At 40.1% G+C, this 27,973-nt stretch overlaps 1 pseudogene; it reads right to left on the bottom strand.

Annotated features, from left to right (window-relative positions):
• Positions 1-21,744: 21,744 nt before the first annotated feature.
• Positions 21,745-22,171, bottom strand: LOC129088531 (40S ribosomal protein S23-like; annotated as a pseudogene).
• Positions 22,172-27,973: the final 5,802 nt, after the last annotated feature.

Genomic DNA, 27,973 nt, shown 5'->3' with positions numbered 1-27,973 from the left:
TTTTTCCCCACTGGCCTGAACTGTAAGGCCTCATCTGCTACTCCAAGATTACCTGAAATATCGCATCTGTCTTCCTGGTGCTTCAATAGCAGCTTATGCACTGGTGTAGAAGAATCTGCCTAAGGAGAACAAGAGGAAGGAGACTAACATTTGTTCAGTGCTTTCTTTAGAATAGGTATATCATATAAATTATCACATTCACTCTTCATGAAAATCCTAACATGCTGGTAACATTTTAGCCCTTTTTATAACTGAGTAAATTAAAGCAAGGAGACCTTCCCTATTATTAAAGCAATGACTCAACTCTGATTTGTTTGACTGAGATATGGGCATAAAAATTATTAGCATTGAAGAATATATATCGATAAACATTTCTTTTTCCAAATAATTTAAGATAAAAGTAGACTTAAACAGAGTAGAGATGGAGAAATATCTGAGGAGAGCAGCAAAACTTATAAAATAGCTGACTTTCCATTTACAATGTCCCGTTTTCCCAATCTTATGTCAGTGGTTGTCTTGGGGAGACTTTATAGATCCATCACACATGTGAAATATGCAGAAGACAAAAAAGAGAGGATGAGTTGTTAACATATTTTTTGTTGAACTAGGTAATTTTTTTTATTGGTAAGCATTTTTTTTGGTAAACTGACCTTAATTGTGCCCTTTACATAAAATCATACACATGTGTTCACTGAGAACCATATTTAAGGTATATACTCTGAAAAGTTTCAGCATATCTCCATACCTGTGAACTCATCACTGCAATCAAAATATCTATCACCCTCAAAAGTTCCTTGTACATCTTGACCATATCTCTCTTGCCTTTCCTTCCCACCCAATCTTTCCCTCATACGGAGACTATCCCCTCACAGACTTTCAACACAATCCCTCTCTTCCCATGCATTCCCACCTTAAACTACCTACTTCTCAACTACAAGGTCATAAAAGATGATTTCAGCCTAGAGACTGGTGATTCCTAATTCCTTTTGGGTCACAGACTCCAAAAAGTGCATAGAAACACCCACACAAATTCATATGCAATGTTTTTCCTACTTAGAGGCAGAGAAACTTTGATTAAACAAGTAATTGGATCTTTCTCATTTATATTCTTGTAAAAAATAGTAGCCAATACCTAAAAAATTTATAAATACATCCAGTTGTATATTTAAAGGGAAAAAAAATTTCAGTAGAAAATTTCAAAAGTACACAACTTTTTTTTTTTAACTTTGATAAGAACTTCAACTTTGCGATGGTCACTGGCATGGTGACACTTGTCATATTTAGCATTCTAGGAATGTCAACTCCAACTCTGATGGCAGTATGTTATGAAATCCCTGATCACATGGGTACGTATTTCAGATAAAATCAAAGGCCCCAGTGCTTGCTATTCCAGGTGAGGGTTGGCTTCAGTCAGAATGTTAGGCCTCTCAAACATGTTCGAGGTGGATTCCATTCGCGTCATTTCTTTGTCCTCCATCACTGAGGTCATCTTGGTCAAGGTCTGCTCCGCTGATACAATCTACGTGCTGTTTTGAGCCGAAGCAACATGCAGAGTTCTGCCGTGTTTGTGAGTTCCAGAGGAGTCGCTACACAGGAGTCTAGCTGACAGAAAAACTTCTCCTGGACCTGTAGTTTCCATAGCTGTCTGCCTCTGACCTTCACTTCCAGAGAGGTAGCTTTATCCAAAGAGTAGGTGGTTTGCCAGAAACTCCCCTAACAGTGAGTACATAGGGGACTTTGAGTTAGGAGTATGCGCTCCAAATTTAGACTACGTGAAGCTCGGCTCCACCCTTACCACTAACCGTGGGAATTTAAGCAAGTGACTTGCCTCTAGATGCCTAGATGTCCTCATCAGTGGATAATAATAGTACCTATCTGAAAAGATTGTTGTGAGAATTAGCTTACTTCAGATAAAGCCTTATAATAAGGGCAGCCACATTTTGTTATTATTCACATGGACACATATACCTAGAAGGCTGTGGAAAAATTGTATCCTGCTATTTATTCTTTTGTTCATTCATTCATGTATTTTGACATATTTATTGGGACCACTGTGTACCCAGCACTATGCTATGAGCTAGAGATAAAATCATCAAATATATTGAGTTAGTCCCTCATTGAGCTTGTGGTCTAGTGGAGAAAACAGATGTTAATCAAATAGTCACAACCACAAATACAAAATTACTATGGAAGAAAGGTACATGTTTCTGTGAGAGGCAACAACAAAGGGATATGATTCGAAAGAAGTGGGTTTTTAAAAAAAACATTTATTTATTTTCAGAGAGAGGAGAAGAGAGGGTGAGAAACCTCCATAGATATGTGAGAGAAACATCAATCGGTTGCCTCTTTCACATCCCCCAGTTGGAAACCTGGTCTGCAACCCAGGCACGTGCGCTGACAGGGAATCAAACCAGTGACCTTTTGGTTCACAGACCAGTGCTCAATCCACTGAGCCACACCAGCCAGGGTAAAAAAAAAGTGTTTTTTTAAATCTGAGATCTTAACTCCAAGTAAGAACTATCTACCTCGAATTCAGTTATGTGCTTTTAGACTTACCTCTGAGACAACCCAAGGAATTTCTGAATAGCAGAGGAGAATTCCACTTTGCTTTCCTGACAAAACTTGAAAAGACAGAAATTCAAAGGCTCTGACGCCAAACAGGTTGATGACTTTTGCGGCAGCAAACAGGTTTATTCAGGACTTGCCTTTGACACTGCGGCAGGACAGCCTGCCACCGCAGGCCTCTAAGAGGGCTGTCAGGTTTCCTTGACAGGACAGGAAACGCTGCTACCACGCATCGTTGGTGGCCCCCCACGCCCAGCACCCATGTTTGAGGTGAAGTTTTGTTTGGCAAATAAAGTTTTTACAATTTCAAAACCACAGCAGAACTTTGAACCATGCAAAAGGGCACCCAAAATAAGAATCCTCATTTCATGCTGTCCTTGTGCAAATGACATGCGAACCAGGACTTGCCTCCTCGAAAAGTCCGTACTTCTGAAGAGAAGTGGCAATTCCTCCACCATCAGCTTCAAAACAGCGGGATAGATTTTAGCGCTTCTGGAAGGAGTGAGAATGTGCGACAGAGACATTGTTTTAGTTTTTAAATTTTCCTCCAGGGCATAAAGCCACTGAACCATTACCGAGACATACTGCTTCACTGGGGTCTTATGGTAACGCAGCAAGCGATTTTGCAGACGCGATTTGTGTTGAGGCAGATCCAATCTGGTTGTTTTAACGTTTCCTAACTGAGCCCTTTACTTAGGCAAAGGAAGCAGGAAAATATGTGCAGCGTATTTTCAGGACGTAAGGGATCACTTTGGCTTTGCTGACTTCCACTCTCAGAGGTAGGAATCTTGTCATCCAAGGCACCTTCTGACTTTTGTGTTCTGTTATGTTCAGCGATACAAATAAAACCCAAGGAGTTATGTATATCCTTTTTTTGTGATACTTCCTAGAGTATCAAGGTATAGATAAACACTCATAATTATAATGACGTGTCACATTGTCAATTAGAACAGTGCTTTAATAAAAAGACAAGCTGTCCAAAAATATTTTCTGCCCTGTCATTTTAAATATTGGGGAAGACATAGAAGAAAAAAGTATTTTTCCCCGGGATTGTGGATCCTGTGAAAGCCATCCATGGGTCCTCTGGGGTGTCAGTTTCAGGCTAACAATCCCAGCTCTGAAGTCTATAATTTTACAGTACTAATTTCTCTCTCCCTCTCTCTCTTTCTCTTTCGTTCCAATTTCAATTTCACCTTTACTTTTTCTGTTCATCTTAACTGTCTAAAGTGAGACGGAAATTAATTAAAATAACTTGACATAGGATTTATAAACTGCGGTGCAAGGGACCACTGATGGCTGGCAGACTTCCTCCCTTTTCCCAGCCTTCCCAGCCTTCCCAGCCTTCCCAGGCCCGAAGCTCTCAGTCCTCTTGCCTTCCTGTGCTCAGACTTCTTGTTAACCCCAATGTTTCTCTGAAATCATGAAAAGCCTCTCAAGAGTTTTTGTCACCAGGCTGACCATCTGCACCTTTCAGAGAATAGTGTCTTCTTCTAGAGAGGTTTCTTAACCTATGCAGAGTCTGTGAACTTGCACAGGATTCACAAATTTCCTTTAAGGGCGTCTGGAACCCAAACCTCTGTATTAATTGACCCATTTGGAGATCCTTTTCTTGCTATGACTTTCCCCCTGTCTTTACTCTTATTTTTCCAGAAGGCTTATTACTTCAGCCTATCATTCATGATTACTTTCTGTTGTTTTTGTTTTTGTTTTTTCCTTTATTCTAAATCTTTGTCTTTGAATTGCAACCTCCTGTTTAGCCTGAGCCTGGCCCTGAATGGAAAGCCCTTTACCTTGTTTACCAGCAGGGGTCACCCTCGTTCCTTCTCAGAGAGCTTCACAGTGCAAATGCCCATTATCAAGTTAAAGAAGCCACGTTCTGGTTTCCTGTAACTTTGCAAACGCTGAAGGCTCAGCATTCATACAGCAGTCCTCTCTATCCTTATCTAATTCTGGGTAGCACTTCAAGTACTTTTTAAGACAGTAATTTTAAAATTGTACTTGTTTGTTTATGCTATAATTCCCACAGGAAAGACAAACTCAAAATAATGCCTTATACATTGCTGAGCAAAGTATACCATACTTAGATATAAAACATACCATAAAGAAAAGTTACTGTACTTTTCCTCTTTTTTTTTTGTCTTCAGCTCATACTTGCTCCTATATATTAGAGATTTAAACGTGTATGTATTTGAAGCACTTAGAATCTAAATGATACAATATAAGTAAATTTAAATTCGGATATATGTTGTTAATCAAGAATTCCATTTAAAATTCTTATGTCATTTTTAATGCATTGAGTTTATTATTTTAAAAATCACACTAAATTAAAAAGAACGAGGAAAAATAGCTACATGGTACCTGGTTATGAAAACATAACAAAGTGTTAATTTAAGTGATTGTTAGAGTTAATCGCAGGGAGCAGCTTGATTTAAACAAAGATATCACATCAACAATCCTACCTCTCATTCCTGCATCATTAAATTAGATCATTCCCATAGCACCCAACATGCTATGATTTTTCTTATCTTAAAACAAACAAACGAAATCTTTTGAGTCTACTTTTCCAGCGATTGCCCCAACTCTTTGCTCTTCCCTGAAGCAAAACTACTTTAAGAAGTTGCCTATACTTTCTGTCTTCCTCTCCGCTCATCCTCTCTCATTCCCATTCAGGCCGGGCTTCTCCCCACTTCTCTGAATTCGGTTTTGCCCAGTATACCGGGACTTCCATGCTGTTAAATCCAATGGTCAGTGCTCAGTTCTCATCTTACTTGACCTTTGAACAGCATCTGACAATTAATACGGCTCTTTGCTTCCAACATTTTCTTCCCCTGCTCCTTGGACACCACACTGGCCTAGTTCTCCTGTTACCTCGTTGATCCCTCACTAACAATCTCCTTCCTGCAGCCCCCTCCTCTTCCTACCAATGTTCGAGTTCCACAGGTTCTGGCATGGTTCTCTTTTGTTCTGTACCTGCATTCATTTCCTATATGATCTCTTCCAGTTCCGTGGCTTTAAATACCATCTGTTCACTAATGAATTATGTCCCGAACACACCAAAGTTCATGTCTCACACACTAGGAGTCAGAAGGAGTCAGTGCACGACTGATCTGGCAGACTCGCAAAGTCACAGAGACTCAGGCTATTTCTGATTTTCTGCTCTATCTTTCCAGCAGGTGGCTTACACTCTCAGGTTCAACCACGGTCTGAAATGGCTGATTTGGCTCTAGGCATCATCTGCACATTCCAGGAAAGGAGAAAGGGACCTCTCCCAGCGGATCAGCTTTTTCGACAGGGCCTTTTTGGTCAAGCACCCCCCACCCTCCACACACACAAACACACACACATTTGTTCAATGGCTAGACTCAGTCATGTGTTTATGTCTCGCTGAGTTGGGAGGTTAGTAGTTGTGGCTTTTATTTCAGGCAGCAGCATGTTCAGCTAAGATTGAAGTTCTGTACTAAGAAGCCAGAGGAGGAAGAATATTTGATAAGCACCTAGTTATCTCTGCCAAAACAGCAATATATTGAAGGAGTCCATATTAGTATCTCTAGCCCCGCAATCTTCTCTGAACTTCAAGGCCTTTTACTCATTGTCTCTGATTGGATGCCGACTTGGCAGCTCAAACTTAACAGAAGCAAAGCAGTCCTTTCATAATGCAGTTGCAGGCGAGGCCTGATTGGAGTGAGTCGAGGGAAGAATGGGGAATGAGAAAGGGACAGCCGTGAATATAAAGGACTCTTTCAAGGAGTTTGGGATAAAGAGGGGCAGAGGAGCAGAAAAAAGTAGAAAATCGCTGGAGGAGAATGCAAAGTCTAAGAGTTTGGGGGTTTTTAAAAATAAAATTAGTGATATGTCAGCCTACTTTCCTGATGATGGGAATGATCCAGGGGAGAAGAAGAAAGCAATGATTCCAGAAAGAGGGGGAATAATGGCAGAAGCAAAGTGCTTAGGACGATCAAGTTGGATGAAATGCAGTGCACAAAGGAGAAGACTGGCTTCTTTTTATTTCCAAGCAAGAGTTAAAAGTTATTTCTTTGTTTTAGTCTTTTCAAAAAAATTGTTTATGCTATTATAGTTGTCTCAATTTCCCTCCTTTGCCCTCTCCCCCAGCCCACCCCCTATTCCTACAGTCAAGCGCCACATCGCTGTTCATGTCCATGGGTCACGCATATAAGTTCTTTGTCTAATCCCTTCATCTTCTTTTAACCAGTCCCCACCTCCCCTTCCTCTCTTGCAGTTGAGAAGACTGGCTTCTGATGGACACAAGAGAGGGGACAGAGTTTATGGATACAACTTTTAGGCAAGATGGCTCATTGAGCTCAAGCTTTGATTACCCATGCTGCTTCAAACACAGGACAATACTTAAAGGGAGAAAAGTAATAAAGATAAATTCAGCTTCAAAAATAAGACAAACATCTTTTAGGTGAAAATAGAACAAAAATGTCCATGTGTGTGGGTTAAAGCCACGATGTTTATGGAAAATCCAGAAAGCATAGAGTGTTGGCCAGGATTTCAGCTCCAGAGGAGTAGAGGACACTAAAATTGTTCCATAAGAAGTTGGACCCAACCTTACAGTCTGAAAACTCCTCCCTTCTCAGGAGTGAGGCTGAAGAGATATTAACACCCTAGGTCACGTTTACTTGGAGACGTGGCTTTTAGAAAGCAGTGGATCTAGGGAAATGGGAGCACCTAGATGCAACCTTTCAATAAAAAATTGAGCCTAGCTGCCTAATTGCTCTGTGACTGTATCTGCAGAATCCAGAATATCACCTTAGGGCAGGAATTCCAAGCTGCTATTACAAGACTTGGCTTTTGATGGAGGGTCTGCTGACAGAGGGGGTGAGCTCATTGAAGGCATGAGGAGAGATAGAAAGAAAAATGTTAAAAGCTTCCAAATGCTTCAATATGACCCTGCAGACCCAAATTCCAAAACACGAGGATGGGTTTAATGCTTGGAAAGAAAGCCAACAAAATCAGTGAATTGAATAAAGATGAAATCAGTTTTATCTCTGGCAAGTTTGGTAAGATTTTAATATAAATATAATGGAGGTGATCAGAGAGATAAAGGCATAACTCCTACTGAAAAGAACAAGACATTATGGAATAAAAATGAGCAAAAATGAAACCCAAAAGATGATGAAAAATGCAGTCATTGGAGTACAACTGCATTAGAAGATTTGAATTCTAATACAGTTGAAGGGAGAATTAGTGATTCACGAGATCCTAAGGAAAGACTAGCCCAGAACACATCATAGAGAGCAAAGAGAGAAGATGTGGGTCTGGGGTGGGTATTTGGTGGTGGGAGATCAGGCAGGTCTCTTTGTGTCGCTCTTCTGTTCTCAGTAAAATCAGAGAAAAGATCATCAGCTGAGATGGAGGGAGAAGTATGGAATATTTGAGGAGAAAGTGTAAGGTGTGACAGTCTTTTAGAGAGTGGGGAAGTAAAAATAAAATATAGAAGGATTGCCAGGAAGTGCTGGTGGCCCACTTTAATCTAACTACAATTTAGATCCCATAAAAAAGTCTTTGTTGTCGATAGGACAAATCCTGGGCAAAGGGCAACAAAGTGGTTGAGTGGAAAGACAAATATCAGGACAGGTGCACATTCAACTTGTTGGGATCTTTACTTTGATAGTTAAAGAAAAAAGTGGATTCTGTCCATAAAAAGCCAGATTTTCAAATGAAAGTCAAGAGAAAAGAGGAAATGGATAACATCTGAGAAAAAAAGAACAAAGGGAGAAAGAAAAAGCAACTAGTAGAGACATGTCACAGTTGCAGGTACAGTGAGAAGCAAGTACTCAGAAAGTAGAAAGGACAATTTGAAGGCAGACCAACTTAGTTCTTGGAGGTGAGAGGTCAAATAACCATTTCCAGTTCACTGACCCTCAAAAGGTTTTTTTGGACATATTTTAGAAAATTTTCATCAAAATTAATTAAAAATTTATAATTTAGACTTTTAAGAAAAGTGTGTATCTGGGAAAGTCTGTTGTTGAAAGCTCATTTCTTTTTTTCCTTTTACTGAATGCATTGGGGTGATACCAGTTAACAAAATGACACAGGTTTCAGGTACACAGTTAAAAGCTCAATTATTGATTATGACAGTTATTAGAGGTATGAGAAAGTTTCCTTTCCTCCTCTTCATTTAGAAAATAATATATGCCATAGGACTGTGGTTATGTTCTAACTTTGTGAAACATAGGATGTGCGTTCAGTGAGCCAACACATATTTCTTGCTTAAGTACATGTGTACAGAGTCTTCTAACTGCAAGGAAATGTCACAGCATGTCAATTCCATCACCTGGAGTCCATTCCAAGTCCAACCACTCCATAGCACAGTGAACTGGGATCGAATGAGCTATTTAAACTCTTGAGTCTCAGCTTTCTCCTCTGTAAAATAAAGATGATGATAACACTACCTTTCCTCATCAGGTTCTTGTGAGCATTATGTGATGTAAAGTATTTCAAGTGTTTAGACAAATGCCTTGTAAGTGCTCACAAAATGGTAGCTGTGATTATTATCTATCTACTAATTATAATTCCAAGGAGCAGATTATACTGTCTTAGACAGTGATACTAAAGATAAATATTGGAGAGTGAGCACCACACATTTTATTATGTATGCAATACACCTAACATCATCTTGCTAGATGCTTTGTGGATAGTCAGTAAATAATATCTACTACTATTATTAAGAATAATAGTACTCTGGGTTTAATAATTCTTCACAATTCTTAAAATGCTGGCATAAACATTACCTACATTGATCTTCACTACATCTGGAGAAACAGATACAGAACAAAGGTTATCTTCTCGGTTTAATAGATGAAGAAGTGGAAGAAAGCTAAATGACTTGACCAAAATCACATGGCTTGTAAACTGAAGAACCCGAACTAGAATAAAGATATTTGTTATTTATGGCTTTTAATAAGCTTTATACAGATTGAAAGCAGTCATTAATGGAATTGTTGGTTAGCTTAACAATTGTGCTAATCATTTCTTTGTTTTTATATAGAAAATATTTTATTTTACTTGTTGGTGATTAATCTATCTAAGGATACCCACACACCACAAAGTAACACCACTAGTTCATATGCTATATGAAGCATAATTTTTCTTGTACATTTACAGTGGAAGCTATTTCATTTTTAAATGGAACACATACTTTATTTTTTAATTCAAGAGTTTAAAATTCCTACTTCCAGTGTCTCCTTCTGGTTACTGGTCTGCTAATGAAAATGTAACTATTGCTCTTGCTTCATATCTTTTCAGTCCTTGTTTTCATCTTTCTCTTTCCCTCTTCTATGTTACACTACAGATCTGTGAAATTTGTGATGTTTGTTATTTTTGCCCTATGGTGCCATGTGACAATAAAGTGCTATGTTTTTGCTTCAGTACTTTTACTATTGATTAAAACTGGGAAGTTGCTGGCACTTTCTGTGAAGCTATATCAAGCACTTGCCTCAAGTTTGGCATCACTATGATTTGGTCTTTATCAGTCTTTCTCCCTTTTCCTTTGCTTAAGAAGGAAACTCTGGCTTGGGAAGACGGATGAGACCTTTGATGTACTAGTGGAAAAATGTGCCAAGCTTGGACCAGAGGGAGACTAGACACAGGGGTGAATGGTTCTGCATAAATAAGGAAGGAATGGGCTGTCTCATCTGGAATAGGCAGGAGAGACAGGATGAAAATTGTGGGGACAGCAGTTGCCGTGTGATTGTGGTGTGCCATGGAGGGTAAACTCTTTCAGCTGCTCCTTGAGAACATTTACAAAGATTTAAATTTTTCTTCAAGGTTCTTGGGATTGAATTTATAAGTTTTTCCGATGTGTCGCTTTGGGTCCTAAGATCAGAGCAATGCTCTATTTGGGTCATAAAATTATACACACAAAACTTATTTAATTAGATATACATTTGTACATGGCCCTGTTCTAGATGCTTACATAAGAAAAAAAATATTTATGTCTTGATAATGCAAAATGTTGGGAAGCTGCACACTAACGGAATCTTTTTTAAAGACCTGCCTTAATAGAGCATAAATTATTATTTTTTATTTATCTAAACATGCACGAACACTTCGTTAGGAGTCTTTAAAACTAGATGAAATTTGTATTTCTCTGACTTAGTTCACTTATATATGGAATCTAAAGAACACTATGAACAAACAAACAAAACAGAAACAGACTCATAGATGCAGAGAACAGACTGAGGGTTGCCAGAGGGGAGGAGGTCGGGGCACTGGGCAAAAAAGGTGAAGGGACTGAAAAGTACAGATTGGCAGTCCCAAAATAGTCATGGGGATGTAAAGTACAGCACAAAGAATATATCCAATAATATTATAATAACCATGTACATACCAAGTGGGTACTGGAAATATCAGGGGGTGCACTTTGTAAAGTATATGATTGTCTAACCACAATGCTGTGCACCTGGAACTAAATGAAATATATTGAATGTAACTGTAACTGAAAAAAAATTTTAAAAACCAACCAAACAAAAAATTTCCAAGTGCATAAAAAACAAAACAAAACAAAACAAAAAAACCAGGTGGAAAGGACCCTTCCTAGATGAATAAACTTCTCTGGAAAAATAACCAGTATTAGTGTTGGTATATGCTACAGACTCTGGGCTTTAGTTTATAAATTTATTCAGAAAGGCTCTTAATTTTTCTGGAAATGAGATAGCAGCATTGTTCCAGCCATTTTCCTGAATTGTCTATGTGGTTGGTTTCACTGCCCTCTTTGCTAGGAAAATTTGGCCTGTAGTTCTCCTGAGTTAGCAAAATCAGTGAAATTTAGTATAAAGCTCTCATTTTTTTCCCAGTTAACCAGTATTATTGTCAAGTGGGTGATTCTCTGCTGATGGGCCCCGCCACAGATTTATGATTTCCAGCCTCCACTGGGTCTTCGGTGCTGTTAGGCAATCATTCCTGTGGCAGAGACCACGGATGAGCTCTCCAAAACAATTCCCAATCCCCTTCTCCCTTATCTTCATCCACAGCTTGAGCTGGAAAACAAAATTCCCTACTCCCCAGCCTCCATTGTAGCTAAGAGGTGGCCACATAGCATAGTTCTGGTTAATGAAGTAAAGATTTTCCCTTTGCAAAGAGAAAAGCAATAGCTCTCTAGGCAAACACTTTTCTCTTTAGACCATTATTTACCCCTTTTCCTTTTTCCTGCCTTGAACTTGGATGGAACGCTGGAAGAGCACCAGACATCATTTGACCATGAGGTAATAATTATGAGAATCTGGGTTTCAAAGGGCATCATTAGGCTACTATACCGAGCTTTGATGGCCTACCCATTGGTGCTTCATTGACTACCATAAATAAACCCCTGTCCATTTAATCCATGCTAGGCTCCTGTTGTTTGGTTACACTTTGGACTGAAACACTCCTTAGTCTCATGTCTCCTCCCTTTCCTAACAGTAGCCATCTGCAGTCCTACTTGAGTGAGCACTTTCTGATGGTCCCTTCGACCATCCCACAAAGCTCCAATTTCTATTCCAGAATCTATGTGGTTTATGGAAAGTCATCCTATTCCTTTATCTAAGGGTGAAGCACTTGACCTCTGCTAAGCCAACTGGTGCATTTCATGTTCTAGCCATAATGTTTGGTTTACAGTTGAGTAAATAACCCAAGACAATCCAATCAAAGTGAGTCTCAGGACTTACACTGTGAATTCTGAAACATGTGGTGTGCAGATGCAACACCAGGAACTGCAGCAGCCATTTTGCTACCATGTGGCTAGGCAGCAGGAGTACAGAGCTGGCACACTGAGGAGGACAGATCTCATATCCTCACAGAGAGCCTGATTTGACTTCACTTGAAGCCTATCTAATAACTCCTATTTATTGTTTGATCATTTCAAGTGAGCTGAAGTCTTACCGATTTACCATTCTTGTGTGGCCTCTCTTAGTAGAAAACCTCACATACAAAAGTAGGATATCTTTTGTTTGCTCCTTCAGATCTACTCTCTACTCCTTTGTTCCCTCTTCTCATAAGGCTGAGCTGACCACATCTTTGCTCCTGACTTCCAGATGGGTTTAGCCAACAGAAGGGAAAGAAGGACTGGAGTAAAATCAAGGTATTCACTTCCCTGGACCCCTCCTTGTGGCCATCACTGCAGGCTGGCTGTGTCCCTTGGCCAGAGTCCAGAGCTTCTGTCAAGTGATCTCTCGGTACAGATTTTCTCTCCCTGTTCTAATAACCACATGCTCCTCTTGCCCTTCAGTCCTGTGCATGGTAATGGATCCTCACTGATGCAAACTAGAGCATTGCACTAGGTCTTGTGGTTTCTCTAGACTCTAAGAATCCTTTTGCAAGTATTCCCTTTATGAAAATCTCCTCAAATTATCCAGTTTGACCACATAATCTGTTTCCTGCTGAGGCCCTAATTGGTAGACCTTTTTTTCTGTTTCACCAAGGAAAAAAGTCACACCTCTGCGTAGCTCCAGCCACCACTCCGAGTGCCCAAACATACTTCACGCATCGTTTGAGACTAGCCCTGTGTTTCTAAGATTGCTGGGGCATGTGGAACAAGCCTGTGCCTCTTTTACTTTTCATAAGAATAGGAATAATGATGCTTTTCCTGCATATATTGCCAGCAATGTTGTAAGACAAATCATATACATGTGAAAGTACTTAGGAAAGCTGAGTACTAGACGTGCACGAAGCACCGTTATCATTATTGTTACTACTATAGAGCTAAATGTCAACCCAGGTTATGACTGTAGCTCAATGAAAGATGTTACATGCCCTCTCTCTCTCTGTCTCTTTCTCTGCATTTACATGCTATCTAAACACATACGTGTATTTTGGTGACAAGTGCCAATACCTCTAATTACTGGCCATGTACTTCAATCAACCATCATTTTGGTACAAATCATACTTGCCCTTCACATCCTTTCCTCCACGGGTGGTTATGTGGCAGAAAGGGCATGAGCTTTGGAGCCCTCCAGATTTAGCTTAGCCTCCAGATTTAGCTTCAAGTTTTGTTCTGTCACGAACTAGCTCTCGGGTGCCAGCGAAATCACTTAAGCTCTCGGAGCCCCAGTGTTTGTCAGCAAAATGCTGACAATTGCAAAGATTGAGTGAAATACTGTAACTGCAGAGCCTGAAGGGATCCCCCTTCTTTTTCCTTACCTGGCTGCGGGAAGAGATCCTGCAACCTTGCAGCACATGCTTCCTGGACCCGGAACAAGCAGGTCATGGCTTAGATTGTGTGTAAGGGACAGAAAGTTAGAATGCCAAAAGATGGCCTCCAAGATGACTGTGGCAAAAGGGCTGGGAAATGACAGCATGCTCAGGTCAGGGAGGGGACACTTTCTTTGATCGAAGCTTACTGGAAACTACGTAACTGTGGGTGGGACTAACCGGCCAGAGAAACCCTTCCCAGAAGTTATTCGTGGGATGTGAGGACATTTTACTGATGAGATTTAGATGCTAAGATGCCATCACGAAGCAGTCAACCTGAAGTACAATTAATGTCTCACCAGTTATACACTTGGAAATTGTAATATTTGATGGATGTCGACTGAAGTGATGATATTGGCAAGAGAAAATAGTATTTATAGAACGTCTGCATTGGGCCTGCCAGCCTATATACATGATCACATTGGACCCTTGTATTAACCCTGCACAATGGATATTAAAATCTTTGTTCGGCCCTGGCTGGTGTGGCTCAGTGGATTGAGTGTGAGCCTGTGAACCAAAGGGTCGCTGGTTCGATTCCCAGTGCAGGACACATACCTGGATTGTGGGTCAGGTCCCGGTAGGGGGCGCATGAGATGCAACCGCACATTGATGTTTCTCTCCCTCTCTTTCTCCCTCCCTTTCCCGCTCTAAAAATAAATTTAAAAAAATCTTTGTTCAGCTAATAGAGAAATTAATATTCCAAAGACACAGCACATAAGCAGATCTGGATCAACTTCTCAAACTCACAGGAAGCTGAAGTATATAACTTGAATTGTGGGTATGAATCTAAGGTCACAAATTTAGGTGCACAAGAAATGTGTCAACTTGGGCTCTACGTGACTCAGCTAAATATGCATATGTACTCTCACTCGCCATTCCTTCAGGATGGCAGAAACTTAAGCTCTGTCAGTTTGGATTCCTGTCTTTTCCTTTACACAAGGTTATATCTGAGTTCTGACTGTATAAGATTTACATAAATTTATATGGTTATAGTGACTATATGGTTCCAAAGCACTGGTGGTGGTGGTAGTGCAGGGTAGGAGGAGGTCTCATCTACACTGTGAGGTCAAGGGTCAATCTATTCCTCCAGAATTGGTCCCTGCAGTTGTCACAGAGACATCTTTTGTTCCCACCTGTGCAACCCTTCAAATCAAGCCCATTCTCCTTAACTATTTCTTTGTGTCCCTCGGGTGCAGGAGACTCCTTCTGTTGTTGCCCCACCCAAGTTGCTTGCAGGGTTGACGTTGGTCCGCCCACACAGATCACAGGAGTGCTTCTTCTCTGGGATTACTCTGTTTCCCCAGGATTCTACCCAGGTGCTGGGGTGCAGGTCTCCTTCGCTATCAGATTCCCTAATCCCGTCTCTGGGTTTGGCCCGGGCTCACGTCCCGGTGCTCAGCCTGTAGAGCAGCGCGCAGACTCCCCTTCTCAGGGTCACGCCGGGATCATATTCTTACCACTTTCATTCTTTTCTTTTACCAGATATAGAGAATCCTTTTCTAGTTGGTAGGGAAGGTGGACAGGGAAGGCCTACTCTGACTGCTCTCAAACACTGTATGATGCTTTAAAAAAATTCTAAGGAGCTAGCTTTTAAAATACAAAGCTAAAGTTTCCATTTCCCCCCTGTTTCGTGCTATGGCCTATCTTTCCTGAGCCAGTGAATCCTAATGGTTTAGCTGCCTTAACAGAGAGAAGGAAATATTAGGAAACAAAAACTCTTTCAAAACTATTATCTTGTCTATATACAAATGATTTGTCATTTGTTTAAATATAGTAAAAAATATAACTGCAAGGCAGACTGGAACCAGCTCTCCCTCTACCCTTCCTCTGTGGATTGGGACATATGTTCTCTGTGGACAACACACGCAGGAAGCCAAACGGTCATCAGAAATTTGCTATTAGAGCAAGTAGAGGGAAGTAAAGGGTGTTGCCTCATGAGGACGGTCTTCTACCGCCCCTCAGGAAAGACCGGAGACCAAGACTTACCCTGGTCTTGGTAGCGGACGTCTGAATGGGGATAAATTCTTGACTTCAGCTCTCACTTTCCTTGACTCTGTATGCTCATTTCTCTTTCAGTTTTCCCATCATCTCTCCTTGGCTCTTATATGGGCCAATAGGCTCTCTCTAAGCAGGGCACAAGCTTTAATTTTCAGGAAGTTGTGTATCTATTTCAACCTGCTTCTGAGAGACTGCACCCCAGGTAGCTTGGCTGAGCTTGAGCGTGACCCAGACCTGAGCCATGCATTGCTGGGCAACCTCACGCATTCCTGTTTTGTTCTGAAATGAAGATAGACATATACAGTTAGAACACATACACGTATTTAGCCAAACAGTCTACTCTCCAGCCTCGACCTTCCCCTTCAACCCAGGGCTCCCAATCCTCTTTCTCAGAGGCACACATTCTTACAGTTTCTTGTGAGTCCTTCTAGAGACATTTATATCACACACACACACACCACGGATTGTAATATATTCCATCCATTGTTCTCCATCTGTCTTTTTCGCTTTTCAATCCATCTCTCCATTATGTTTCGAGTGCCTCACTCCCCTTCCTTGCCATCAAACCATTCCATCATCACTACACATCTAATTGTTGCTCCTAACCGTCTCTCTAGCCCTCTATCCATCATTACATGCATCTTCAGAGGAAGTTACCTTCTTTCCTCTTTGAAGTCAGCATTGTCTGAGAACAAACCATTACAGCTCTATTAGAAAAATACCATTAACAAACCACTTGAAAAAGCTACCAGCAAACTTAACAGTACCACAAGCCTGTAACTCCTTGTGAAGCAATTTCTTAGGACAAACAAAGAACATGGCACTAAGATATTTTGAAAAGAAAACGTTCTATGTTTGTTCCATGATTTTATTTCTGTACCTATGCACTATGACCATGTATAGTAGACTGCAATAATGCCTTTTAATGTGTGATGACTGTAAATTAGACTGGCCTAAGACCTAGAAAATGGATGTTTAAGTGGCACATCTTTTATATTTAAATTGTTTTTACTCTAATAATATGAATTTTTTTGTGAATTTATATATTTGGATGAAAGCTTTTTTTTAATTAAAAAAAGAGATGTTTTAAAATATCTTGGGGCTGCACTTTATGGCATAGAAAGAAGGAGATTTAATAGTCTGAAAAAAACCTTCCAATTCCTCATTTCTCACGCGAGAGACGCAGCGGAACAGCGATCGCTGGAGGAGGGCCGTCTGGAACGCTGCCACACCTCTTTGTTGGCCCAGAGAACGCACTGCTGTGAGGGCACTCAGCATCTCTCTCTGGGAGCTGGTGAGAAAACCAGGCTTGAAGGTTTTTGTGTTGCTTCTGAAAACCCATGCAGACTGTGCTGGAGAAGGTCTTATTCTTGAGAGTTTTATGTTTAAGATTTGATTGTATTACCACTTCCTTCTTCACGTCCTGCGCAGACCTCTATTTTCCTCCTAACTTCTTTAGACCAAGAGTCAGCCAGACCTGAATTCGGAGACCAGTTCTGCCACTTGCAACTGTATAAACTCGGACATGCTGTTCAACCTCTCTGAGCCTTGGTTTTAACATCCACAATGATGGGAATGATGGTATCAACCTCATGGGAATTTTGTGAATATTAAATGAGATAACGTACACTCGATATTTGGTCATTATTAGTTCAATGAATATTTATTCAGAACATTTATATGTCAAGAATTTAGTTTGGGGGGAAGCTGAACCTTAAAGTATTACAAAAAGCATTCGTCGATGAAGGTGGATAGAAGGGACCTGGGAACAGGGAGGAGAGAGAGTCTTCTTCAAACAGAAAGAACAGTATGGGCAAAATTACAGGGTAAGAGTGCGGGTGTTGTGTTCTAGGAATGGAAAGGGAGCTGGAACGGCTGGACCCAAAAATGCAAGGTAAGGAATGGCCAGGGATGAAGCTGGAGGTCATACAGGGATTTTTATCGCTCAGGCTAATTTCACGTTAAAAGCAATGGCTTGCCATTATGATGCCTATTCTTCCAATGGAGAAAGCGATCCAATGAAAGTAAACATTTTTCTAGTGCTAAACAGCCATTCAGTGGCAGAGCACTGAAGGGCTTCCAGTAAAAAGTGACATGATCAGATTTTGTTTGAGAAACATCATTAAGGGCACAGAAGGAAGTGTATGTGTGTGGGAGGGAAGCGGAGGCAGATAGCAAGGCTGAGAGGCAAGGAGGCTGTTGAAGCAACTTATGTGAAAGGGAATGGGATGAGACACTTAGGAATTAGGAGACAGGGAAGAGTCAAAAGTGTTCCTTCCTCCCATGGAGTCAGGCAATCCTGGATCTTTCACTGGTGACACGTCCATCAATGTCCCAGGCTTTAGGGACATGACATGTGGACTGGCAGGTTCAGAGCAAGGGCAGAGGTGAAAGTGACAAGGTGAGGAGAGGGGAAGGCAAAGACATAGATGTCCTATATCAGGTCAAGCAGGAGCTGGAAGAGGAGGGGACAACAAAGCCAAATCCCAAACATATAAACAATCATCCTCACCCAAAGGGCAGATGAGTATGCTATTTTCAAAATGTCTGTATGCTTGTTTAGCATAAAGTCATAGAAAAGGAAACCTACTCTCCAGTCCATAGCAGAGGCTAAGAAAGGCTATTTAGTCTGGCTGCTCCGAATCAATGACTTGGATGGTTGTATTATTGTGTGTACTTGATCTTGGCCAGTGCCTATTACTTCATTGTTCTCCATCCTCTTATCTCCATGATAAGGTAAAGCTTGATTGCCTGTGTGTGCCAGATGGTTTATATGCATTTTCTCATTCATTGTCCACCACGCCTGGGAGGAAGATATTATTTCCATGTTGCAGGTTAGAAAACTGTAAAATGTTTAGAGAGATGAGATGGTTTTAATACTTACATTTATACCCAAAGAAGTTCTTTTATTGTGTTAAGGTTGGAAAAGACATTCCTAAGAAAAATTAAAGCCCACAAACTTTTAGAAAAATAATTACAGATGACTATAAAATTTTAAAATTCTGAATGTTGAAAGATGCTTAAACAGTTAAAAGGCAGGTGACAGGCTGAGAAAAAATATCTGCCCCATATATATCAAGCAACCTATCAATACACAGAATACACAAAGAGCACTCACAAATCAAAAGAAAAAATTTCACATGACCCAAGAGGAAAAAAATGGGCAAAAAATATAAACAGGCAATTCATGGAAATGGAGCTATAAATGGTCAAGAAACATGAAAAGATGCTCAACATCTTCAGTGGCCATGGATTTTTAAAGATTTTATTTATTTGCTTTTAGAGAGAGGAAGGGAGAAAGAGAGGGAGAGAGCCATCGATGTGAGAGACATCCATCCATTGGTTGCTTCTCACACGCCCCCCATTCAGGCATGTGCTCTGACTGGGAATCGAACTGGCAACCTTTCAGTTAGCAGGCCGGCACTTGATCCACTGAACCACACTAGCTGGGGCAAAAATCTTATCTTTAATGTTAAGGAGTTGAAATGTTTTAAACTTAGACAATCACATTTTTAATTTCCAAGAACTGTAATCGATTCTTTTTCACAGTAGCCTATTCTGTTTTAATGGTTGCAATATCCTCTTAATTTCTGTTACGATAATAATCATATGCTTTTGAAATTGTCTCTATTTCCTGTATTAACTATTTTGTTAGAGGTTAAGCTAATGAAATAATATAACAAAATGAAACAATTTGGTTTCCTTCCAGCGTTTGGCAGTTTTCAATTATCTGTTTACATTTGTAGAAAAGATCTATCCAGGCCGATGTGTATTTGAAGATGTGTTACCTGTTGGCAGTGAATACGGATCCCCATGACAGGAGCCGGCTGTGATGACTGGGGGAAGGGACGGGCAGGGGCGCCTAGTGTGGCCAAATGGGCTCTTTATTTTTGGTGTGGCTGAGTACCTTGCCTTCTGTGTGTGTGGTCAGGGTGGGGGTAATTGCCATACTGTTGTCTGTGTCTATGAGCTTGTTTTTTCTTGTTTGTTCATTTGTTACTTTTAGTTTTATGTCCCACATATGAGCAAAATGGTATGGTTCTTAGCTTTTTCCGTCTGACTCACTTTGTTTAACATGATATTCTCAATATCCATCCATATAGTTGCAAATGACAGTATTTATCTTTTCTCAAGGCTGAGTAGCATTCCATTGTATATATTAACGATTTTCAACTGATATGCTGCAAGAATTTTTTAAACAGGCAATACCTGACTGTTTAGTCAGGGGCACTGAAGTCTTTTGCCTTAGACTGTCCAGTAAAAAAATGACAACAGCCAACACAACAATAGCCATCCAGTGTGCATCAATCAAAATCATACCTGTTTTTTTATCAGATGGCAAAAAATACATTTTTTGGTGTGCCAGAGAATTTTAGTAATTAGTTTATATGTGCCATGAGATGAAAAAGGGTTAAAATAGCTGGTGTATATGGACTTCATCTTCTTTATCAAATCATCTATCAAAAGACACTTTGGTTGGTTCTATGTCTTGGCCACCGTGAATAACGCTGTCATGAACATGGCAGTGCATTTATCTTGGTGAATAAATGTTTTCAAATCTTTCAGGTACCCCGAAGAGGGGTTTCTGGGTCATATGGTCACCCTATTCTTAATTTTCTGAGGAGCCTCCATCCTGTTTTTCACAGTGGCTATACCAGTAGAAATGCTCACTTCTTGCTCAGCAATAATTACCTTTTATTTAAATCTCTAATTTCATGGGGAAAAATGTCATTACAGAAACTGTTAATAGAATACAAAACACTGAAGTGATCTTTCCTATGGAATTTAGAGCAACAAGAATTTGTATTTCCTTTTGAATTATAATTGGTAATTATTTTTCTTTTTCTTTTTAAAAATATTTATTTATTTATGTTTTAGAGGGAGAGGAAGGAAAGGAGAAGAGAGAGAAAGAAACAGTGATGTGCAGGAGAAACATCAATGCGTCAATAGGTTGCCTCTTAACGTGCAGCCAGCCGGGGACGTGGCCCACAACCCAGGCATGTGCCCTGGCTAGGAATTGAACCAGTGACCATTTGGTTTGTAGGGCGACACTTGATCCACTGAGCCACACCAGTCAGGGCAATTTTTCTACCGTGATCATACCTTGACCCTCAGCAGTAGGATGAGGACTATTATTACTCATATGACCGTGTTAGAAGGATAAAACTAAGGGCTGAGTCATAATGGGGCCAAAGAAGGGGTGCCTCTTGTCACATCCATTAAGTCTGAGTTTTAGAGAGACATTCTCTGGCATACAGAAACTTGAATAAATGATCTGAGTCTCAAGTTAACATTAACATAATAGCCATTTAATGATACCTCACTTACCTTGTGAAGAACCCTCAAGTAGAAATGTAAAGTTCCAGAAAATCTATTTGGAATGTGTTGGAAGCATGGATTTGGTTATGGATCAAATTCTATCTCCCGAGTATATGGTAATGTTCACCAAAATACTAAAATTATAGTCATTGGTCATGATTTACTATGAATTAACTGCTATTTAGCTATTACCAACACTCCAGTGAAAAAAATGTGTTACTTGAGAGAAACAATCAAAGGGACATATTAACTGCTATTTTTCTACCTCTCTATGCTCTGTCCCTGAGGGAAACTGTATTTCTAGGAAACGATATACATAGATTCTGTCATCTTAACTCCCCACAGAAATAGCTTTCTTGAGTCTAACCACTATGCTGTCCACTTGAAACTAATATAAAATGATATTAAATATAAACTCTAATTGAAAAATAAAATTAAAAAAGAAATAGCCTTTAGAGATCTAACAATTACTCTCTCAATTTTTATAGAAACTTGCTATATGAAGGACATTTGTTGGATCATTTGCAAAACCCTAAAATGAAGATATAATCCAGTTTGTACCCTGATGTCCCTTGGAGAGATTTCTTTTGGTATTTCATGAAAGAAAACTTTTCTAAGATACATCGAGGGGCATATGAAAGTTTATTATTACTGTGTTTTCATCATCAAGACTTATGATCTTGGTCTTTTCTTCTCGCCTTTATATAAGGCCAAGAGAGAAATATTGGTTATGCTGACAGCTTCACAGTGGACTCCAGGGATGTCACCGATAGTATGACCTTTGCTATCAAATCTAGCCACCAGGACTTCATCGTTTATCACAATAAAGTTCGAGCAACCACAGTTGGGTGAGAAAGCTGTGTTTCTTGGTATTTTTGATCAGCTGGACTCTGATACACTTCCTGATGGGAAAATTTGACTGTTTGGCTTCAACTCTCACTTTTTCTAGCAAAATTCCATTTCCACATGAAGTGCTTCAAAAGGGCTTGGCCTTCAGGGCTGTGGCCAAATGGGCTTTCCTGTGCTATTTGTCATGCCATGGTTGATGCTGACAGCTATGGAGCTTCCTGGCAGTATGACATTCATGACACTTGCCCATCCTGCTGGTGCCGTGGGCCCAAGTAAAAGATCTAATGTAGTCTTTTTAAATATTGTGGTAAAATATACATATCACAACATGTACCACCTTAACCATTTTCAGTGTGAAGTTCAGTAATGTTAAGTATATTCACATCGATTGATTTATGACTCATCTTCAGAGCCTTTCATCTTATAAAACTGGGACTCCATACTCATTGTGATGGTTAATTTTATATGTCAACTTCACCAGGACAGTGTCAAGATATGTAGTCAAACATTTTTCTGGGTGTTTCTGTGGGGATGTTTTTGGATGAGATTTACATTTAAGTTTGTAGATTTTGAGTAAAGCAGATTGTCCTCCACAGTGTGGGTGGGCCTCATCCAATCAGTTGATGGCCTGAATAGAATAAAAGATTGACTTCTCCCAAGTAAGAGGGAATTGTATCATCAAACACCTTTCAGACTTAAACTGCAACATTGACTCTTCCCTGGGCCTCCAGCCAAATGGATTACCCTACAGCTTTTGCATTTGCCAACCTCTGTAATTGCATGAGCCAATTCCTTCAAATAAATTTCTCTCTGTGTATCTAAATAGCTACTGGTTCTATTTCTCTGGAGAACCCTGGTTAATAGACCCATTAAACAACAACTCTCTCTTTCACTCTCCCCCAGCCCCCAGCAACCACCATTCAATTTTTTGTTTCCACTTCAGACACTTCACATAAGTAAATCATACAGTATTTATTTCTGATGGGCTTATTTCATTTAGCGTAATGTCCTCAAGATTCATTCATGCTATAGCAAGTGTCAGAATTTTCTTCCTTTTTGTGTGTGCATATCCGTTTATCTGTCAATGGACGCTTTGGTTGCTCCTACCTTTTGGCTATTGTGAACAATGCTGCTATGAACATGGGTATACTAATATCTCTTCAAGGCTCTGCTTTCAATTCTTTTAGATATATATGTTCAGAAATGGAATTGCTGCATCATCTGGTACTTCTATTTTTAATTTTCTGAGGAGCCATTGTACTATTTTTCATAGTGGCTGCACCATTTTACATTTCCACCAGCAGTGGATGAGGGTTCTAATTTCTCCACATTCTGGCCAATTGTTTGTTATTTCTAGCAATAATCATCTTGTAGGAACCCCAAATAACCTCCTATAGTGGTCATTTTTGTTACAGAATAGTATTTATATGTGCATGTGGGTGGAAGGAATGGTGATATAGACTTGATTTTAGAAAATATGTTAAGAGTTGATACATACATAATTTAGGGTGAATCTACATGATATCAAAACAATTATTTAGAAGGAAAAAATTCTTTCAGGAAGTTACTCTGTCCTGTAGTGCCAAGTGGCTGGAGTGGCAGGTTTTATTGTTTAGAATTTGTAGACAAGCAACCTCATTCCAGGCTTTTCCCCATAAAGTGCCCATAGATCATTATAGTTGTGACCAAGTCACTTGGAGAGGTGAGCATTTTAACGTTCGGAGGGAGCTGACGCTGTAAGGCAGAATGTGCAGATCGGCAGGCGCCAGGCCAGGTCAGGCCTGCGCACTTGTTTGACTTGGCCTGCACATGTGTTGGCCCTTGTAGTGTTTTTTAAAAATTTGAATTAGTTGACAACTTTTTAAATGGAGAGATTTCATGCAAAAATCTTGATTTCTAACTTTTTGGGAAATACAAGCTGACCTGGCAAGACGGGGCCCACGTTCCCACGTGGCAACAGTTGGCTGGAGCGGAGGAGCAGCTGCCCGTCCAGTCTGAGCTGGTGTCGCCCAGTTCCCCGCGGTCCCGCCCGCCGAGACTGGAGAGCTCGCCGACACCCAGGCAGCAGACTTCTCGGCTCTGCCAGGAACCACTTACAACTTCCTGTCGTGTCTAGCGGGATGCGAGGCTCGCGGGGGGCTCTCAGGGTTTGCCTGGTTGTTTACCGATTCTGATTCTTCATGTCCTAAAATCATTCAGGATCCTTTTCTTTCTTTCTCGGTGGAAAAGGAGACCGTAAGACTACGGCCTTAAATAAATGAAATACAAAAATAAAAGGACTTAGGCAATGCAGAGATGGGGAACACCTTTAAAAAAATAATGCCGATGTAATTTTGAACTCAGCAATTTAGCCTTGAACTCTTTTTCCCATGTGAGAAAAACTGAAGGAAAAAAACAGCACCCAAGAAATGTTTCAAGCTAAGCCTTCTGTTTAATGCAGGAGAGAAACAAGGGGCAAAAGGTTATTCAGCCATCTTACAGTGGCAGAATTCTTGACTTAACAGATAGAAATAGATACAGAAAATGAGGACCATATGGTTGGCTAGATCAGAGCCACTCTGTGTGTGTGTGTGTGTGTGTGTGTGTGTGTGTGTGTGTGTGTGTGTTTGCAAGGCCACCCACTGAGAAAAAAATTCAGCTTATTGTGTCTCAGCATATTAACGACTCCCTTCTAATTACCTAGGCACTAGGAGAAGTTCTGTTTTCACTTTCAGGTGATAGCAAATAAAAAACGTGTTAAAGAAAAATGCAAACAACTTTCTCTCCCTGCCGTCCCACCCCCCGCCCCCCATTAGTTGACTACGAGAAACATGAAAGTCTTCTGGAAGATGTGCCTTAATCTCCAACCCAAAACACAATTTCAAGAAAAGCGTTCTTTAAACCTCTGCTTGCAGAATATTTCCTATTTTCCCATTGTCCAGAGCGAATCATCTTGTTAAGCCCAGATCAGCCTGCAAAGGCCCTAGGGGTATAGATTTCCTGGTGTGTGCTTTCAAGACCCAAAACTGCTCCAGAATGGGTAGATAGACTCTTTTTGGGTCAGCACTTACTCTAGAAAAATAGATAGTAGTTGACCCTTAGGAAATTAAATTTTCATATTTTATCCTTTCTAATAAAAACCATGCTCATAAGAAAATGCAAGAAATACAGAAATTACCAAAAGAAGAAAAATCACCCAAAGCCCACAATCTAATAAAAGCTACCTTTAAAATTTGGTGCACATGATTCCAGAAATCTGTATGTTCCCCTTCCCTTAGAAGTGGTTCTGAGCCACTCAGAGGCATCTCCAGAGACGGTAAAGGAAAGCAGCCTAGACTGAACCTGCATCATCCTCTACTCACTCAGAACTGTTTCCTACACTTTGAATTCTTTGAACTGTGTGTCTGTCGGCAAGTGTGCCTTCAGTCACCAGAGTTGGAGAATGTAAGAGAGTTTGGAGAGAAGGGGAAGAGGCAATCTACACCCGTTTTAAAAATTAGCAAGAAAGAAAGAGACGAGAAGATGGGAACAATGATAAAGCCATCGAGAATGGAGAGGAGAGAGTCAAGTGTGAGTCACTGGTGGAGATTCCATGGTGCAAGCAGGGCCAACGTAGCTATCAGGCGCAATGTGGGGGGCTGACAATACTTTCAGGGGCCTGTGAACATGTGTCGTCCATTCCTCTAACACCAGAAGAAAAAGAAGTAAACTCTTAGGTCAAGAAAAACGGTTCAATTTATAATGTTAAGATAGGTATCATTATCAAAGCACAGTCATAAAGTATAGCCTTTACTATCTTTTTATGGAGAAGGGCAAAAGTGCTGAGGACCCACAGAAGTCACAATGTAGCCCTGGATCCAGTGGTATGTCCCAACCTATTCAAATTTATTAAAACATGCATGTGCCATACATTCTAAGACTTTTTGCCACCTATCATATTATTATTCCAATTTTGCAAATGAGGACTCTTGAAACCTAGACTGATGTAGGGAGAGAGGAAGTGGGGAAGTTGACCACCCCCCAAAGTCCTGATTTTCAGTTTAGTGCTCTTTGCAAAATGTGTTGTGGGAGGCAGCAGATATGGTGTAGAGAACAATATGGAAAAGAAGGTAATAGAAATTAAGAATATGGAAGGCTTTATAATTGGCCACCTATTCTCTCAGGCACCGAACTTTCTTCCTGAGACGACATCAGGTTGCTGAAAAGAATACTGAGGCAGCTCAAGAGAGCAGGAGGGAAAGTGAGAGGAGAGTGTTGGCTGCCCAGCTGAATACAGCTGCACTGACAACCGACAGAACAGGAGAAAATATTTGCAAATCATGTATCTGGTAAGAGGTTAATGTCCAAAGTATATAAAGAACTCATACAACTCAACAGCAAGAAAAATAAACAGCTCCATGAAAAAAATGGGCCAAGGATCTGAATAGACATTTTTTCAAAGAAGACAGACAAATGGCCAATGGGTACATGAAATGGTGTCCCACATCACTAGTTGATCAGGAAGATGCAAATCAAAATCACAATGAGATATTACCTCACACGAGCATGAATAGCTATTATCAAAAAGACAAAGGGATAATAAGTATTGGTGAGAATGTGGAGAAAAGGGAACCCTTATGCACTGTTGGTGGAAATGCAAATTGGTGTAGCCACTATAAAAAATAGTGTGGAGGTTCCTCAAAAAAGTAAAAATAGAACTACCATATGTTTCAGCAATTCCACTTCTGGGTATTTAAACAAAGGAAATGAAAACACTAACTCCTAAAAATGAATGCACTCCCATATTCATAACAGCATTATTGACAATAGCCACGTCATGGACGCAACCTAAGTGTCCTTCCATGGATGAGTGGATAAAGAAGTTATGGTATATATATGCACAATGGAATACTATTCAACCGTAAAAAAAAGAAATTCTGCTGCTTGCAACAACATAGACAAATCTTGAGGGCATTTTGCTGAAATACGATAGAGCGAGAAAGACAAATACCATATTATCTCACTTAGACTTGGAATCTGAAACAACAACCACAACAAGCTCACAGATACAGAGAACAGATCAGTGGTTGCCAGAGGAGGTGAGGAGGTGGGGAGGCAAAATGGGTGAAAGGGCTCTAAAAGTACAAACTTCTGGTTTTAAAATAGGCAAGTCATGGGAAAGTACTGTACGGCATGGTGATTACAGTTACTAATACTGTGTTGCATATTGGAAAGCTGCTAAGAGAGATCTTAAAAGTTCCCACCACAAGAAAAATTCCTGTAACTATGTGTGATGACAGGCATTAACTAGACTTATTGTGGTGATCAGTTTGCCATTTATATAAAAATTGAGCCATTAGTGTGTACACCTGAGAGTAATATAATGTTGTAGGTCAATTGTAACTCAATAAAATAAATGAATAAATAAGAAATTTTAGATAAAACAAAAAAAGATTCATCAAGCGGGTTATTATTGGATGTTTCACTTTTCTTTATAATCAAGTTCCATAATAATAAATAAAGCACTGGAAAAACAAGGTTAGCTTAGGCCCTTGGCAGAAAGTTAAAGCCTTTGGAAGAAATTTAGTAAAATTCCTTGCAACTGAGTTGCTACTGTGTTTAAAAGAAGGCTGCAGTAAAATTCAGTAACGAGTAAGGTTCTTAATCGATAAATGTGTGTTCTCTAAAAAAAAAAAATCCCACTATTGTTTTTGTTTTTTATAAAACATAGATACACATATGTCTTAATATGTATTTGTGTGTATATGCACCTATATTGCCTTTTTTTTGCTATATTATCTATAAATTAATTTTGCTCTGAACTTGAGCTTGTGATTTGATGATAGTGCCCAATGAGTCCTTCAAACGAAAAAAGACATGATCTCATAAGCATACTCTTACACATTTCCTCCATTATCCAGAAGTCTTTATGTTTCTTGAAACAGCAGTGTCTGCCTCCCGGAAGGCCAGCTGAGGAACATGAGGTAACCCCCGTCAAGGCGTGAAGAGAGGACAGAGCCTCCGGGAGTCAAGTGCTGATTATCACACCTCAGAAAGTCATGATGCTGGAGTCCAAGGCAAAGAACATCCCAGC

The sequence above is a fragment of the Pteronotus mesoamericanus genome, unplaced genomic scaffold, assembly GCF_021234165.1.
Source record: "Pteronotus mesoamericanus isolate MK-2021 breed Mesoamerican mustached bat unplaced genomic scaffold, CSHL_Meso_final contig_163, whole genome shotgun sequence".
Taxonomy (NCBI): Eukaryota; Metazoa; Chordata; class Mammalia; order Chiroptera; family Mormoopidae; genus Pteronotus; species Pteronotus mesoamericanus.
Note: the sequence above shows the minus strand (reverse complement) of the source record. Positions and strands in the feature narration are given on the sequence as shown.